A 13994-nucleotide genomic window follows, 5' to 3' on the forward strand; every position below is an offset into this window, starting at 1 on the left:
CTTCATCAACAAGGGTATTGAGTACAGAAGTTGGGATGTAGCTATATGAGACATCATTGTGGCTGCACTTGGAGTATTACATTAAATTCTGGTCACTCTGCTATAGTAAATATGTAATTAAACTGGAAGGAGTGCAAAAAGATTCACGAGGGGACTGAAGAAGGGTCCTGACCTGAAACGTCACACATTCCTTCTCTCCAGAGATGCTGCCTGTACCGCTGAGTTACTCCAGCATTTTGTGTCTATCTTCAGTTTAAAGCAGCATCTGTAATTCCTTCCTACACTGGTAAGCATAAGAGTTTTATTGACTGCTATTAGCATGACTGTAAGTCCATACTAATGAAAACTTAAGATTTTTGTGGTTATTTAACCTCTCTTTTACGGTAATTCTTTTTCTCCTATCTGGTGCTTGTGGGAGGTTGTGATTAATAATGGGAGCTTATTGCTTTAGATTTAATCAGCACAAGTTTATTATCTGTCAGTGAGTCTCCACACTGACAGTTCTGTCGTGTGTGTGATTAACCTTTACAGAAATGGTGAGTCTTTCGGTTAAAGACTGGTGGTCGTTTTTTTGTCTGAGCAGTGTAAAATAAAAATATTTTTGTTGGCCGTTGGAATATTAAGTGTACAGTTTATGTTCACATTGATGCTTTGAGTCCTCTATCACCTAGTTAAGCAGGTCAAAAAGATTTTTTGGAAGCGATGATATCGGTCGATGGTTTTACATTTCCAATCATTGGGGGATCAGAATACAAACAGCAGCCATTGTTTTTGATATCATGTCTTGAACTGAATTTGAGCCAAAGAACACAACATCTACTAGCTTACAAACTTAAGCTTTTTTCCCTGTTGCATTTTAGAGCAATAGAGAGTCATAGAGTGATACAGCATGGAAACGAGCCTTTCGGCCCAACTTGCCCACATCGGCCATCGGTATTAAAGAAGACAAACTCAATGGTAGCACCTATTTCAAGAGGGCTAGAATACCAAAACAGGGAATGTAATGCTGAGGCTCCATAAATCATTGGCCAGGCCGCATCTGTGAGCAATTTTGGGCATCATATCTGAGGAAGGATGTGCTGGCTCTTGAAGGAGTCCAGATCATTTACAAGAATGATCCCAGGGGTGAGTGGATTAACATATGATGAGTGTTTGACGGCACTGGACCTGTATTTGCTGGAGTTTAGAAGAATGAGGGGCGACCTCATTGAAACGTACTCGATAGAAAAAGGCTTGGATAGAGTGGGTGTGGAGAAGATGTTTCCACTAGTGTGGGAGTCTAGGACGAGAGGTCATAGCCTCAGATTTAAAGGACGTTTGTTTAGGAAGGAGATGAGGAGGAATGTTTTTTAGTCGGAGGGTGGTGAATCTGTGGAATTCTTTGTCACAATGGCCATTCGGCCCATCAAGTCTACTCCGCCAGTCAGTCATGGCTGATCTATCTCCCTCCTAACCCCATTCTCCTGCCTTCTCCTCATAACCCCTGACACCCATACTAATGAAGATTCTATCTATCTCTGTTTTTAAAAAAATCTAATGATTGGCTTGCCGTTGGATTGCAACCTTGTCGTGGTCGGGGAGCTTGTGTGTCTCAGTGACCCCTAGAGCTATGCCAGCGGGAGATTTGTCTCCTGTTAGGGTCTCCCATGCTGGACAGGTCGAAGGGTAGAGGCGAGACGAAGAGCGATCCACTGGTCCTCCAGGTTGGAGGTTGATCACAGGGCTAACAACCCTGTCTCATAAAACAAATATGTTACGGACACAGCAACTGAAGGAATCAACACTACTGGGCCTGATGGACTTCCAGGGCTACCTGACCTGGGGTAGTGTCCAGAAGCTAGCCCAGAACAGACAGGAGTGGAGGACCTTTGTTGCTGCCCTACATGCCAAGAGACATAATAGGCAGTAAGTAAGTAATGACTGGCCCTCCACAGCCTTCTGTGGTAAAGAATTCCACAGATTCACCACCATCACAGATTAGACATTGACCTGTTAACATCTTTAAAGCCCTGTCCCACGGTACGAGTTCATTCCAAGAGCTCTCCCGAGTTTGCCCTGATTCGAACTTGGATATTTACGGTAATGGCCACTCGTCGGTACTCGGGGCTCTCGTGGACATTTTTCATCATGTTGAAAAATCTTCACGAGTCTTCCCGTGCCGACCTGCCATTAGCGAGTCTTCCCGAGTACCTGCCGTTAGCGTTACGAGCCACTAAGAGACGTCCCCTAGTTCCTACGTTCCCGCTACGTTCATTCTCCGTGCTTACCACGAGTTTGATTTTTTTTTTTTTAAACTCGGGAGAGCTCTTGGAATGAACTCGTACCATGGGACAGGGCTATTTCACATTATGGTTATTATATTCATAGCATGAGGCAAGGGTGTGAGGGACTGGAAGATATCATGACCCATTTCAGTTCTTTTCTTGAAATCACTGTTTGAGATTGAATATAACAACAGCTGGCATTCAAGGACACTTGCATGATGATTACCATTGGAAAATATTTTTCTAAATGTTTTATTTCCCCCTCCCTAGAAAACATTAATCAGATGATTGATAACAAATTGAAAGGTTTATGGTTAAGAAACAAGCTGCTGGTGGAATTCAGTGGGTCAGGCAGCATTGGTGGAAGGAAATGGACAGACAACATTCCGGGAAGGGCCCATACTTCAGACTGGTTCGTTTGATCATGATATCCTCCAATCCCTCCCACCCTTGCCTCGTGCTCTGAATATAATAACCATACAAATACATGAATTATTGTGAAGAAGGGTATCGGCCCGAAATGTTACCCATTCTTTCTCTCCAGAGACGCTTCCTGTCCCGCTGAGTTAAGGGCTTGTCCCATTTCACAACCTAATTCACGACCTTTTTTACTCGTGGACATTTTTCATCAGGCTAGAAAAAACGCCCCGACCTACTTGATGCCACGAGTACCTATGACTTGCGTCACGACCTGATATAACCTACCTACGACCTCCTATGGCCTCCTACGGCCTCGTGACGACCATGCTGCGAGTATCAGTCAAGGGAAAACTCGTCAGAGGTCGTGAATTAGGTCATGAAAGTGGGACAGGCCCTTTACTCCGGCATTTTGTATCTACCTTCGGTTCCTTCCTACGCCAACTAATGTCATGTGTTGAAATTAAGCTCTGCTTTTTACTGCATTGCTGAACTTGTACAGTGGTTCACGGACTATCCAAGCGAACCGCGTGGAACTTTGGAAAAGTAATCCGTTTGCCAGAAGTCAACCCAACCACAGAAATTCATGGCCATGCATCTCACCACAGATGAGTTTCTTTTATTGTTGACTTTGGTGCAAGAAAAAAAACATATTCAGCTATATATTTCAGGCCTGCACTGCAGATTAATGGACAGGAAAAGTTAACTCTTTCTCTTTGCACATAGGTCATTCACAGCAATATTTGCCTTTTAATTTAGATTGCCTATTTGAAACTGTGGTTACTGCTGTGGTGAAGGAGTAACCACTTTCCAGTGTGCAGTGATGATAACATCCTTTTGTGATGCGGGGTAAATATTGGCCAGAACACAGACATGAATATGGTGATGTTGAAATGGTCTTGGGGGATGTTTTAAATAAATGTTGAAATCCTGATCTGGAGTAGGCCACTCAGACACTTAAACCTGTTCTACGATTTAACAATGCCCCATCAACACCAATAGCAAGGTGTGCTACAGGCAGCCTAGAAATTGTGTTTGAATTTCTAAAAAGGCGCTGAAAGTAAATCCCATACTCCAACGTTAAAGTCATAAGTGATGGGAGCAGAATTAGGACATTCAGCCCATCAAGTCTACTCCGCCATTCCATAATGGCGGATCTATCTCTCCCATCTAACCTCATTCTCCTGCCTTCTCTCCATATCTCCTGACACCTGCACTAATCAAGAATCTATCTATTTCTGCCTTAAAAATATCCATTGACTTGGCTTCCACAGCCTTCTGTGGCAAGGAATTCCACAGATTCGCAATCCTCTGACTAAAGACATTTCTCCTCATCATCTTAAAAGAACATCCTTTAATTCTGAGTCTATGACCTCTGGTCCTAGACTCTCCCACCAGTGGAAACATTCACTCCACATCCACTCTATCCAAGCCTTTCATGAGCATGGAGGAAGCCTTAGCTGGTGCCTGCAAATGGGAATGTACACAGGAAGCTCTGAGACTTGTTCCGTCACCTGCCGGCACATCAGCCTGCTTGTGGAATTCATTGGAGGCCAAGTCAATGGATATTTTGTAAGGCAGAGATAGATAGATTCTTGATTGGTATGGGTGTTGGGGGTGGGGGGGGTGTTATGGGGAGAAGGCAGGATAATGGGGTTAGGAGGGAAATATAGATCCAAATGCCCCCAATTGAACTTCTGTTGACACTTGTTTGCCAAAGGGTGGCGAGAATCTGGATTGCCTAACCCAAGAAATAATTGGGGTAACTTGTCAGCATTTGAGTGTTTCCTACCACTGCGTAGTGTTCTTCAGCGGACAATAATATGTTTCTGGAAATATGTAGTCAAGAGCATTTATTTGTTAATTGCTCTGAAAATGTTGGGGAACAAATTAATGCAAAAAAAATGCCTAGTGCAACTAAAACAAGTATGTAGATTATTGATCAGTACAGGTGTCAGAGGTTATGATGGGAAGGCAGGAGAATGGGGTTAGGAGGGAGATATAGATGAGCCATGATTGAATGGCGAAGTAGACTTGATGGGCTGAATGGCCGAATTCTGCTCCTATCACTTATGACCTTAGTTCATAATTGAGTGTTCAAGAGCTTTATGGTTGTTGGGAATTGCAGATGCAGAGCTGTATCTGGTAGTTTCATTAAATTTCAAGCATCTCTGCAAGGCCAAGGACACTGAGGTCAATTTTAATTCCCACGTGAAAGCAAAAGAGTGTTATGTTATGAAGATATAGCTGATATTAACATGAATGAATGAATACTTTGGTGTCACATGTGACAAGTGAAAATTTGTTGCTTGCACACCCGGGGAATGCCAATAGTCGCCACATAAAGGACACAGACAAAGTTACAAAGAATACGCAGTATCCAAGTTAAGTCTAGTCAAGAGAGTTTATTGTCATGTGTCCCAGATGGGACAATGAAATTCTTGCTTGCTGCAGCACAACATACTACTGTAAACAAAAATACAGAACCATTCAGTTCAATATACACATAAATAAGCAGATAAATTGCAATAGGGTGTTATAGTTCAGAGTCTGTTTGTTGGCGAGTTTAATAGACTGATGGCTGTGGGGAAGAAACTGTTCCTGAACCTGGATGTAACAGATTTCAGGCTCCTGTACCTTCTGCTTAGTGTTCTTCAGTGGACAATAATATGTTTCTGGAAACATGTAGTCAAGAGCGTTTATTTGTTAATTGCTCTGAAAATGTTGGGAAACAAATTAGCGGAGTAGCGGAGAGATGAGTGCGTCCTTGATCATGTTGTCTGCCTTTTTGAGGCAGCGGCCGCGATAGATCCCTTCGATGGTGGGGAGGTCAGAGCTAATGATGGACTGGGCAGTGGTTACAACTTTCTGCATCCTTTTCCGCTCCTGGACTCTTGGGTTGCCGAACCAAGCCACGATGCAACCAGTCACCATGTTCTCTACTGTGCACCTGTAGAAGTTCGAGAGAGTCCTCTTTGACATGCCGACTCTTTGTAGTCTTCTCAGGAAGTAGAGGTGCTGATGTGCTTTCTTTCTAATTGCATCCGTGTTCTCGGACCAGGAGAGATCTTCAGAGATATGCACGCCCAGGAATTTGAAGTTCTTGACCCTTATGATGTAAATGGGATTGTGGGTCCCTATCCTACCCATTCCAAAGTCTACAATCATTTCCTTGGTTTTGCTGGTGTTGAGAACCATTTGGTCAATCGATCCGCTCCAAGTCTGCCTTTTCTCCCCAATAAAAGCAAATATTCCATAGGTCTGCCAAATTATTTCCTGCACCTACGAGCCAAACCTTTGCACTATGACCCACAGAATACTTTGTACTAGAGTATACTTTGTACTAGAGAATACTTTGTATATAGTCATGCGGATTGGAAGCAGGCCCTTGGTCTGAAGAAAGGCTCGACCCGAAATGTCACCTATTCCTTTTCCCTGGTGATGCTGTCTGACCCACTGAGTTACTCCAGCTTTACGCATCTGCCCTTGGTCCAACATGTGCATACAGATCACGACAACCATCTTAGCTAGTCTTATTTGCTCACATTAGAGCAATATCTCTCCAAACATTGCCTGTTCATGTACATGTCAAAATGTCTTTAAATGTTGTTATTGTGGCGGCTCCTAAGGGTCGTGCCATTATACTGCCGAACCCCTCGGCACAGGAGTGGCGCAGTCCGGAGGCGGTCCTTAGCCGGAGGGTATAAAAGGCAGGGTTTGGGTGCCATCTTTTCCTGGTTTCGTCTTCCCCTGAACCGGGAGGAATTAAAGTAAAGTGCTTCTCAAACTTCAGACTACTTGCCTCATTTTGAGACCCACGCACTACATTGGTGACCCCCGACGCTCCATTGGCATCATGATGGAGACAGAACAAAGCCCTACTTCCTCACACGCCAGCCCGACCCTGTCTCTGGACGCGGTCTCCGTAAAACTGCCCAGCTTCTGGACCACACGGCCCATTTGGCTGGGGCCACATTTTTTTCAAAAGTGGATCTGGTGCGGGGTTATAATCAGATCCCGGTTCACCCGGATGACGTACCCAAGACGGCTATCATCACGCCATTCGGGCTTTACGAGTTTACTCGGATGCCGTTCGGCCTCAAAAACGCTGCACAGGCCTTTCAGTGCCTCATGGACGGGGTGTGTCGTGACCTCGAATTCGTGTTCGTGTACCTGGACGACATCCTGGTGGCCAGCCGCTCGCTGCAGGAACACTGCGCTCACCTTCGACAGCTCGGTCAGCGGCTCAGCGAGCATGGTTTGGCCATCAACCTGGACAAGTGCCGTTTTGGGGTCAACGAAATTGACTTTCTCGGCCACCGCGTGACTGCGCAAGGCGCGGTTCCCCTGCCTGACAGGGTTGACGCCATCCGTCGGTTTCCCCGCCCACGCACGGTGCGTGGCCTGCAGGAATTTGTCGGCATGGTGGCATTCTACCATCGTTTCGTGCCATCCGCGGCCCACATCATGCGGCCCCTGTATCAACTTCTGGCGGGTGGGCAGCAAAAGAGCGTTGAGTGGACCCACGAGGCGGAGGCAGCTTTCGACGGCGCGAAGGAGGCCCTTGCTCGGGCCGTGCTGCTGGTGCACCCGCGGGAAGATGCCCCAACTGCTCTCACTGTGGACGCCTCGGAGTCGGCAGTTGGTGCTGTACTGGAGCAGCTGACAGGCGGAGTTTGGCGGCCTCTGGCCTTCTTCAGTCGGCACCTCAACCGCGCGCAGACCAAGTACAGCGCGTTCGATCGTGAGCTCCTGGCTCTGTACCTGGCTGTGCGCCATTTTCGTTACTTCCTGGAGGGCCGCCCGTTCACCGCCTACACCGACCATAAGCCGCTCACTTTCGCCCTGCAGAAGGTTTCCGACCCCTGGTCCGCACGTCAGCAGCGGCAGTTGGCTTACATCTCCGAGTACACTACAGCCATCCGCTACGTCAAGGTGGCCGACGCATTGTCCCGCCCTGCTATAAATGCCGTGTTCGAGGTGGCGCCCGGAATGGACTATTCTGCTCTGGCGGCAGCACAGCTCACGGACGACGAGGTGCCCACCTACCGGACTGCCATCTCCGGCCTCCGTCTTGAGGATGTCCCTCTCGGTCCTGGGGTTGTGACGATCCTGTGCAATGTGTCGTCCGGTCAGCCGCGCCCCATCGTCCCTGCCACCTGGCGCCGGAGAGTGTTCGAGGTCATCCACGGACTGGCTCACCCATCAATCCGGGCGACAACGGCACTGGTGGCAGCTCGCTTCATGTGGCACGGTCTGCGCAAGCAGGTTGCCCATTGGGCTCGCACCTGCATCCCGTGCCAGACGGCAAAAATCCAGCGCCATGTCCGCGCACCTCTCCAGGAGTTCGGTCTACCTCACCGGCGGTTCGACCATCTCCACGTGGACATTGTGGGGCCCCTTCCACCGTCCAGGGGCATCACCCACCTTTTGACCATGGTGGACCGCTTCACGCGCGGTGGCCGGAGGCCATTCCGTTGGCTGACACCTCATCGGCTACGTGTGCTCGTGCGTTGTCCGCGCACTGGATTGCTCGCTTCGGGGTGCCGGCGCACATCTCCACCGACCGGGGTCCACAGTTCACCTCCGAGCTGTGGTCAGCCATGGCTCGCTTGCTGGGGGTGCAGCTGCACCACACCACGGCTTACCACCCGCAGGCTAACGGTCTGGTGGAGAGGTTCCACCGGCAGCTGAAGGCAGCATTGATGGCACGACTCACCGGCCCGGACTGGATGGACGAGTTGCCGTGGGTCATGCTGGGCATCCGGACCGCTCCCAAAGAGGACTTGGCCTCATCATCGGCGGAGCTGGTGTACGGGTCGACACTCACAGTGCCCGGGGAGTTCGTGCCGTCGGCGCCGGAGCAGCAGGAAACGCCCTCCTCCACCCTTCAACGCCTTCGCGAGCGAGTTGGCAGGCTCGCACCCGTCCCGACATCCCGCCATGGGACATTTCGCCCACACGTGCCAATGGCCCTCACGGTCTGCCCATACGTCTTCCTGCGCCGTGATGCCCACCGGACGCCACTCCAGAGGCCGTACGAGGGCCCGTTCCGGGTGCTGGAACACGGGCAGTCGACTTTTGTCCTGGACATGGGGGGCCGGCCGGAGGCCGTGTCGATTGACCGTTTAAAGCCGGCGCACCTGGACATTGACCAGCCGGTGCTGGTTGCTCAACCTCGGCCCCGAGGGCGCCCCCCCTCACGACTCCCTCCACCTGTCCCTCCACCTGTCCTCCCGCCGGTCCCTCGACCTGTCCCTCCACCTACGCCCCCGCAAGCCCCGGGATCTGCTGACTTCCGCACGCGGGCCGGCCGGGTCGTGCGCCCGCCGGTGCGTTTTGTGCCTCTGGTTCTGGGGGGGGGGGGTCCTGTGGCGGCTCCTAAGGGTCGTGCCATTATACTGCCGAACCCCTCGGCACAGGAGTGGCGCAGTCCGGAGGTGGTCCTTAGCCGTAGGGTATAAAAGGCAGGGTTTGGGTGCCATCTTTTCCTGGTTTCGTCTTCCCCTGAACCAGGAGGAATTAAAGTAAAGTGCTTCTCAAACTTCAGACTACTTGCCTCATTTTGAGACCCACGCACTACATTATTACATTTGCCTCTACCACTTCCTCTGGCATCATTTGTAGTTTCACTCCATCTAAAGTGAACAACGTCCAATTTTCCTGCATTTTCAAGCCACTTATCAATTTCCTGCCCACTCATTGTAATCATCTATACCACTTTCCAGGCGCTTTGTGTGCTCTTTGCAACTTGCCTACATTTTTCCTTTTTTTTGTATCGGCAGCATATTTTGCTACGGTCCACTTAAAACCCCTCATGCAAGTCGCTGATTATAGAATGAGAATAGCACTGATACACTGGTAACTCACCAGTTACTTGTTGATTAGCCAGTTTGCAATCCATGCCAAGACCCGCAGCCTTGTTCACTCTTGTGCAGTAATCTTGTTGCTGGATGTCAGGGAATTGAGTACAGAAGTTGGGACATTTTGTTACAGTTGTGTAAGATTGACGCCGCCGCGTATGTTTCAGTGACCTGGTACGTCAGTCAATTATGACGGCAGTCGCCGAAAGAATCGCCAAGTGGGACAGGCCCTTGGGGTATTCTTTTAAGTTTTGGTCGCCCTGATGCCAAAGATGCCATTAAGCTGGAAAGGGGGCAGAGAAGATTTACAAGCATGTTGTCAGGGCTCGAGAGCTTGAGCAACAGGGAGAGGTTGTGCAGGTAAGGATTTTATTCTCTGGAGTGCAAGTGTGGTGATCTGGTAGAGGTGTATAAAATCATGAGAGAATAGATGGGGTAAATGTACAGTCTTTTTCCCAGGCTAGGGGAATCCCATAGATTTAAGGGAAAGATTTAATGGGAACTTGATGGGCACAGAAGGTAATGGGTATATGAAACCTGCTGGTAAATGAAGTAATTGTACAGTAACAACATTTAAAAGAGATTTGTATTAGTACATGGATAGCAAAGATCGAGTGGGATATGGCCTATACAGGCATAAATAGCTTAGATGGGTCATCTTGGTCGGCATAGCTGAGTGGACCGAAGGCCCTGTTTCAGTGGACATGATTCTTATTTGAGCACGATCTCATGCTTGAATACTTTGATTGAAGTATAGGGATGAATAGTTTGCAACAATCAAGCAGCGAGGAGAGACAACCATGTATTAATGTGCAGGAATTCATGCTGATAAACTGGCAGTGAATAATCTGAATGATCGAGTGGGTGTTACAGGGCAGGAATTGGTGGAGGATGAATGGGTGGTATCCTGAAGCTTCAGGTTTTTGACCACCCTGTAATCAAAACTGCATTAAGACAAAAAATTTCCTTATTCCTGTTTTGCTCATGATGTTGGTGAAATATTGTTACTGCTTTAAATTGCCTGCACCTCCTCCAACCTCATCTATTGCATCCGTTGCTCTAGATGTCAGCTGATCTACATCGGTGAGACCAAGTGTAGATTTGACGATCGTTTCGCCGAACACCTCCGGCCGGTCCGCATTAACCAACCAGATCGCCCGGTGGCTCAGCACTTCAACTCCCCCTCCCATTCCGAATCCGACCTTTCTGTCCTGGGCCTCCTCCATGGCCAGAGTGAGTCCCACCGTAAATTGTAGGAGCAGCACCTCGTATTTCGCTTGGGCAGTTTGCACCCCAGCGGTATGAACATTGACTTCTCTAATTTCAGGTAGTCCTTACTGTCTCCTCCCCTTCTCAGCCCTCCCTCAGCCCACTGGCTCCTCTTCCTTTCTTCTCCCACCCTCACATCAGTCTGAAGAAGGGTTTTAGCCTAAAACGTTGTCTTCGCTCCATAGATGCTGCCCCACCCGATGGGTTTCTCCAGCATTTTTGTCTACCTTCGATTTTCCAGCATCTGTAGTCCCTTCTTAAACTAATTAGCTAATTCTTGTGTTGTGATAGGATGGACTTTTTTTTTCTGTTGACGCCTGCTTTTTTCAACCTGTTTCTATGCTGTATGTCTCTGACTCTCTCTAGTATACTTGATTGCTCTGTAATCAATGCTCAATAACATGAGTCTGCAGTTCCATTTGCTCTTTGGCAGCTTGGATGTTTAACATTGGAATTCACCATTTCTGTCCTATTTACTAAAGTGCGTGTCCCCCGCCCTCCTCCCCTGATGAACCTGTCTCATAATCTCTCTAACATATTGGAAAATGGCCAGTAATTCAAAATAATAACAAAGGTACTTTGTAAACTTTTTTTCCTTTTATATTCATGGTCTCGGGGTACCATTTCTCATTGTGGCTTTCTTCCACACTAAACAACATTGCAACAGAGCAGTTGGTCATTTGATACAGTTCAGATTGCGGTACAGCCCTAAAACAGTTATGATAGTTCCCAGCACATATTGCACATGACACATATGTAACAGAATTTATGTACTAAATCTTGCCCCTTTGCCAATTGCTGAAGTCAGCAATATAAACCAAAGCTTCAAAACAGTCAAAAGCTTGCAACACATGGACCAAATTGAATTAAGGGTGATTAACAAATGGTTCTGGCAGATTCTAAGGCTGCCAAGCCAGACTGTTGTGATTTTTGAATGCAGCCAGAGCAGGTGGATGAGGGTGGAGTAACTCTCAGGGAATTACAGAATCATCAGGAGATCTTAAGAGCAGTTTACTTATTATAATCTCAGTTTCTGATGTTATCTCGGAACAGGTTGCCAATTTGTAAAATGAACGTGCACTTTCATGGGCCACATTTCTGCACAAAAAATCTGACAACTAAACAAGGACCTCGGGTTTTTTGACTTGTACATTTAAGATGAGCAATAGGTGTAAATAGTCTGGTGGTATTCAGAGTTAAACTGGAAATGATTCAAGAACTTTCTTTACTCCATATCACAAGCAAACATGTAACTGTACAGAAAAAAAACATCCAGTAATTCCTGGGTTTGCCTGCCAGAGGGCCCTAAAGCCATTAGGCCATTGAATACTACAACCTCCAAATACGCTCTGGACTACATGTTTTTGTTTTGTGTGTGTGTGTATGTGCAGTGGCGGACTGACCAGGGTGTCAGCTTGCCCGATGGCAAGTGGGCTCCTGATGAAATGGGCCCCCTTTGACTCCTGGCAACCAATATTTTTAGACCCAGTCCGCCACTGTGTATGTGTATAAAAAACTGTGTATATATGTACACGTGTGTCTATATATGTGTGCGTATATATATATGTATGTGTGTGTGTACACCCCTTTTTTCTTGTTTATTATATTGTTTACACAGTCCTATGTTTACATATTCCGTTGTGCTGTAGCAAGTGCGAATTTAATTGTTCTATCTGGGTCATATGACAATAGAACACTCTTGACTCTTGAATCTAGTTCATCATAATTATTTATCCTTCAAATTGTTCTTTCCCACCGACCCTTTTGGGATTGGGCAGGAATATTAATACATAGAGTAAGAATATTTTCAGATACAAAGAATATTGGATGGCTGAGAGGCTCTTAGAAATTGTAAGGAATTGTAAAGCCTTTGCCAACTCATTACGATCCATCCTTGGCCATCTACTCTTCCTTAAGCACATATACACGGCAGTATCGTCCACAGAGGTGAACATCCAACTGTATGCTGCGGACTCCCAATCTTTTTATTGTCATACCTCCATTGGGCCCTTTGTTGTGTCTCTGCTACTCACTATAAATATCCAGACTTGGACAACCTATGGCGGCCAGGGTAGCACAGAGGTAGAGTTGCTGCCTTGCAGGTGCTGTCTGTACGGAGTTTGCACGTTCTCCCCGTGACCGCATGGGTTTTCTCCAAAATCTTCAGTTTCCTCCCACACTCCAGAGCCGTACAGGTCTGTCGGTTGATTGGCTTGGTATAATTGTAAATTGTCCCTAGTGTGAGTAGGAAAGTGTTAATAAGCGGGGGTCGGTGCGGTCTCGGTGGGCCGAAGGGCCTGTTTCCGCGCTGTACCTCTAAACTAAACTAAATCACATTCCAGGAACATCCAGCTATGCCGTTCACTCAAATATGAATGACCTTAAATGATTTTATTGGCACAGTTTTCATCCATTTTGCGCTATATTCTTCCCAAACAAAGCTATCTCTGTTTTGACACTGGGCAAACTTAAGTAGTTCTTAAAAGTACTGGCAGGAGAAAAGGTTATAAAGGGCTAGAAAGCCTGTGATGAGCCACGGCAGGGATTTCCACTATCCATTGAGCGAAGTAATTCTATCTGAAATTGCCCTGGATGGCCATTTGTGTAATGTATCTAATTTTGGACCCCCCCCCACACACATCAAAGCAACTCGTTTTTTCCTCTCTACAGGCTAGATGCAGGAAGATTGTTCCTGATGTTGGGGAAGTCCAGGACAAGGGGTCACAGCTTAAGGATAAGGGGGAAATCCTTTAAAACCGAGATGAGAAGAACTTTTTTCACACAGAGAGTGGTGAATCTCTGGAACTCTCTGCCACAGAGGGTAGTCGAGGCCAGTTCATTGGCTATATTTAAGAGGGAGTTAGATGTGGCCCTTGTGGTTAAGGGGATCAGAAGGTATGGAGAGCAGGTACGGGATACTGAGTTGGATGATCAGCCATGATCATATTGAATGGCGGTGCAGGCTCGAAGGGCCGAATGGCCTACTCCTGCACCTAATTTCTATGTTTCTATGTGACCAAGAGAGTGATTCTAGGTTGGTGAAAGAATCTTGCCACTAAAGAAAACTGTTATGCTTCTCGGGCACAATAGAGTTGACCTGAAGGTACACAAAAATGCTGGAGAAACTCAGCGGGTGCAGCAGCATCTATGGAGCAAAGGAGATGGGCAACGTTTCGGCCCA

At 47.4% G+C, this 13994-nt stretch overlaps 1 protein-coding gene across 4 annotated transcripts in view; it reads left to right on the top strand.

The window, feature by feature from the left end:
• afap1 (actin filament associated protein 1) overlaps positions 1-13994 on the top strand; it is a 334355-nt gene that overhangs the window by 30303 nt on the left and 290058 nt on the right. The gene's annotated exons all lie outside the window — the stretch shown is intronic.

The sequence above is a fragment of the Leucoraja erinacea genome, chromosome 1 (genome assembly GCF_028641065.1).
Source record: "Leucoraja erinacea ecotype New England chromosome 1, Leri_hhj_1, whole genome shotgun sequence".
NCBI classification, from domain to species: Eukaryota; Metazoa; Chordata; class Chondrichthyes; order Rajiformes; family Rajidae; genus Leucoraja; species Leucoraja erinaceus.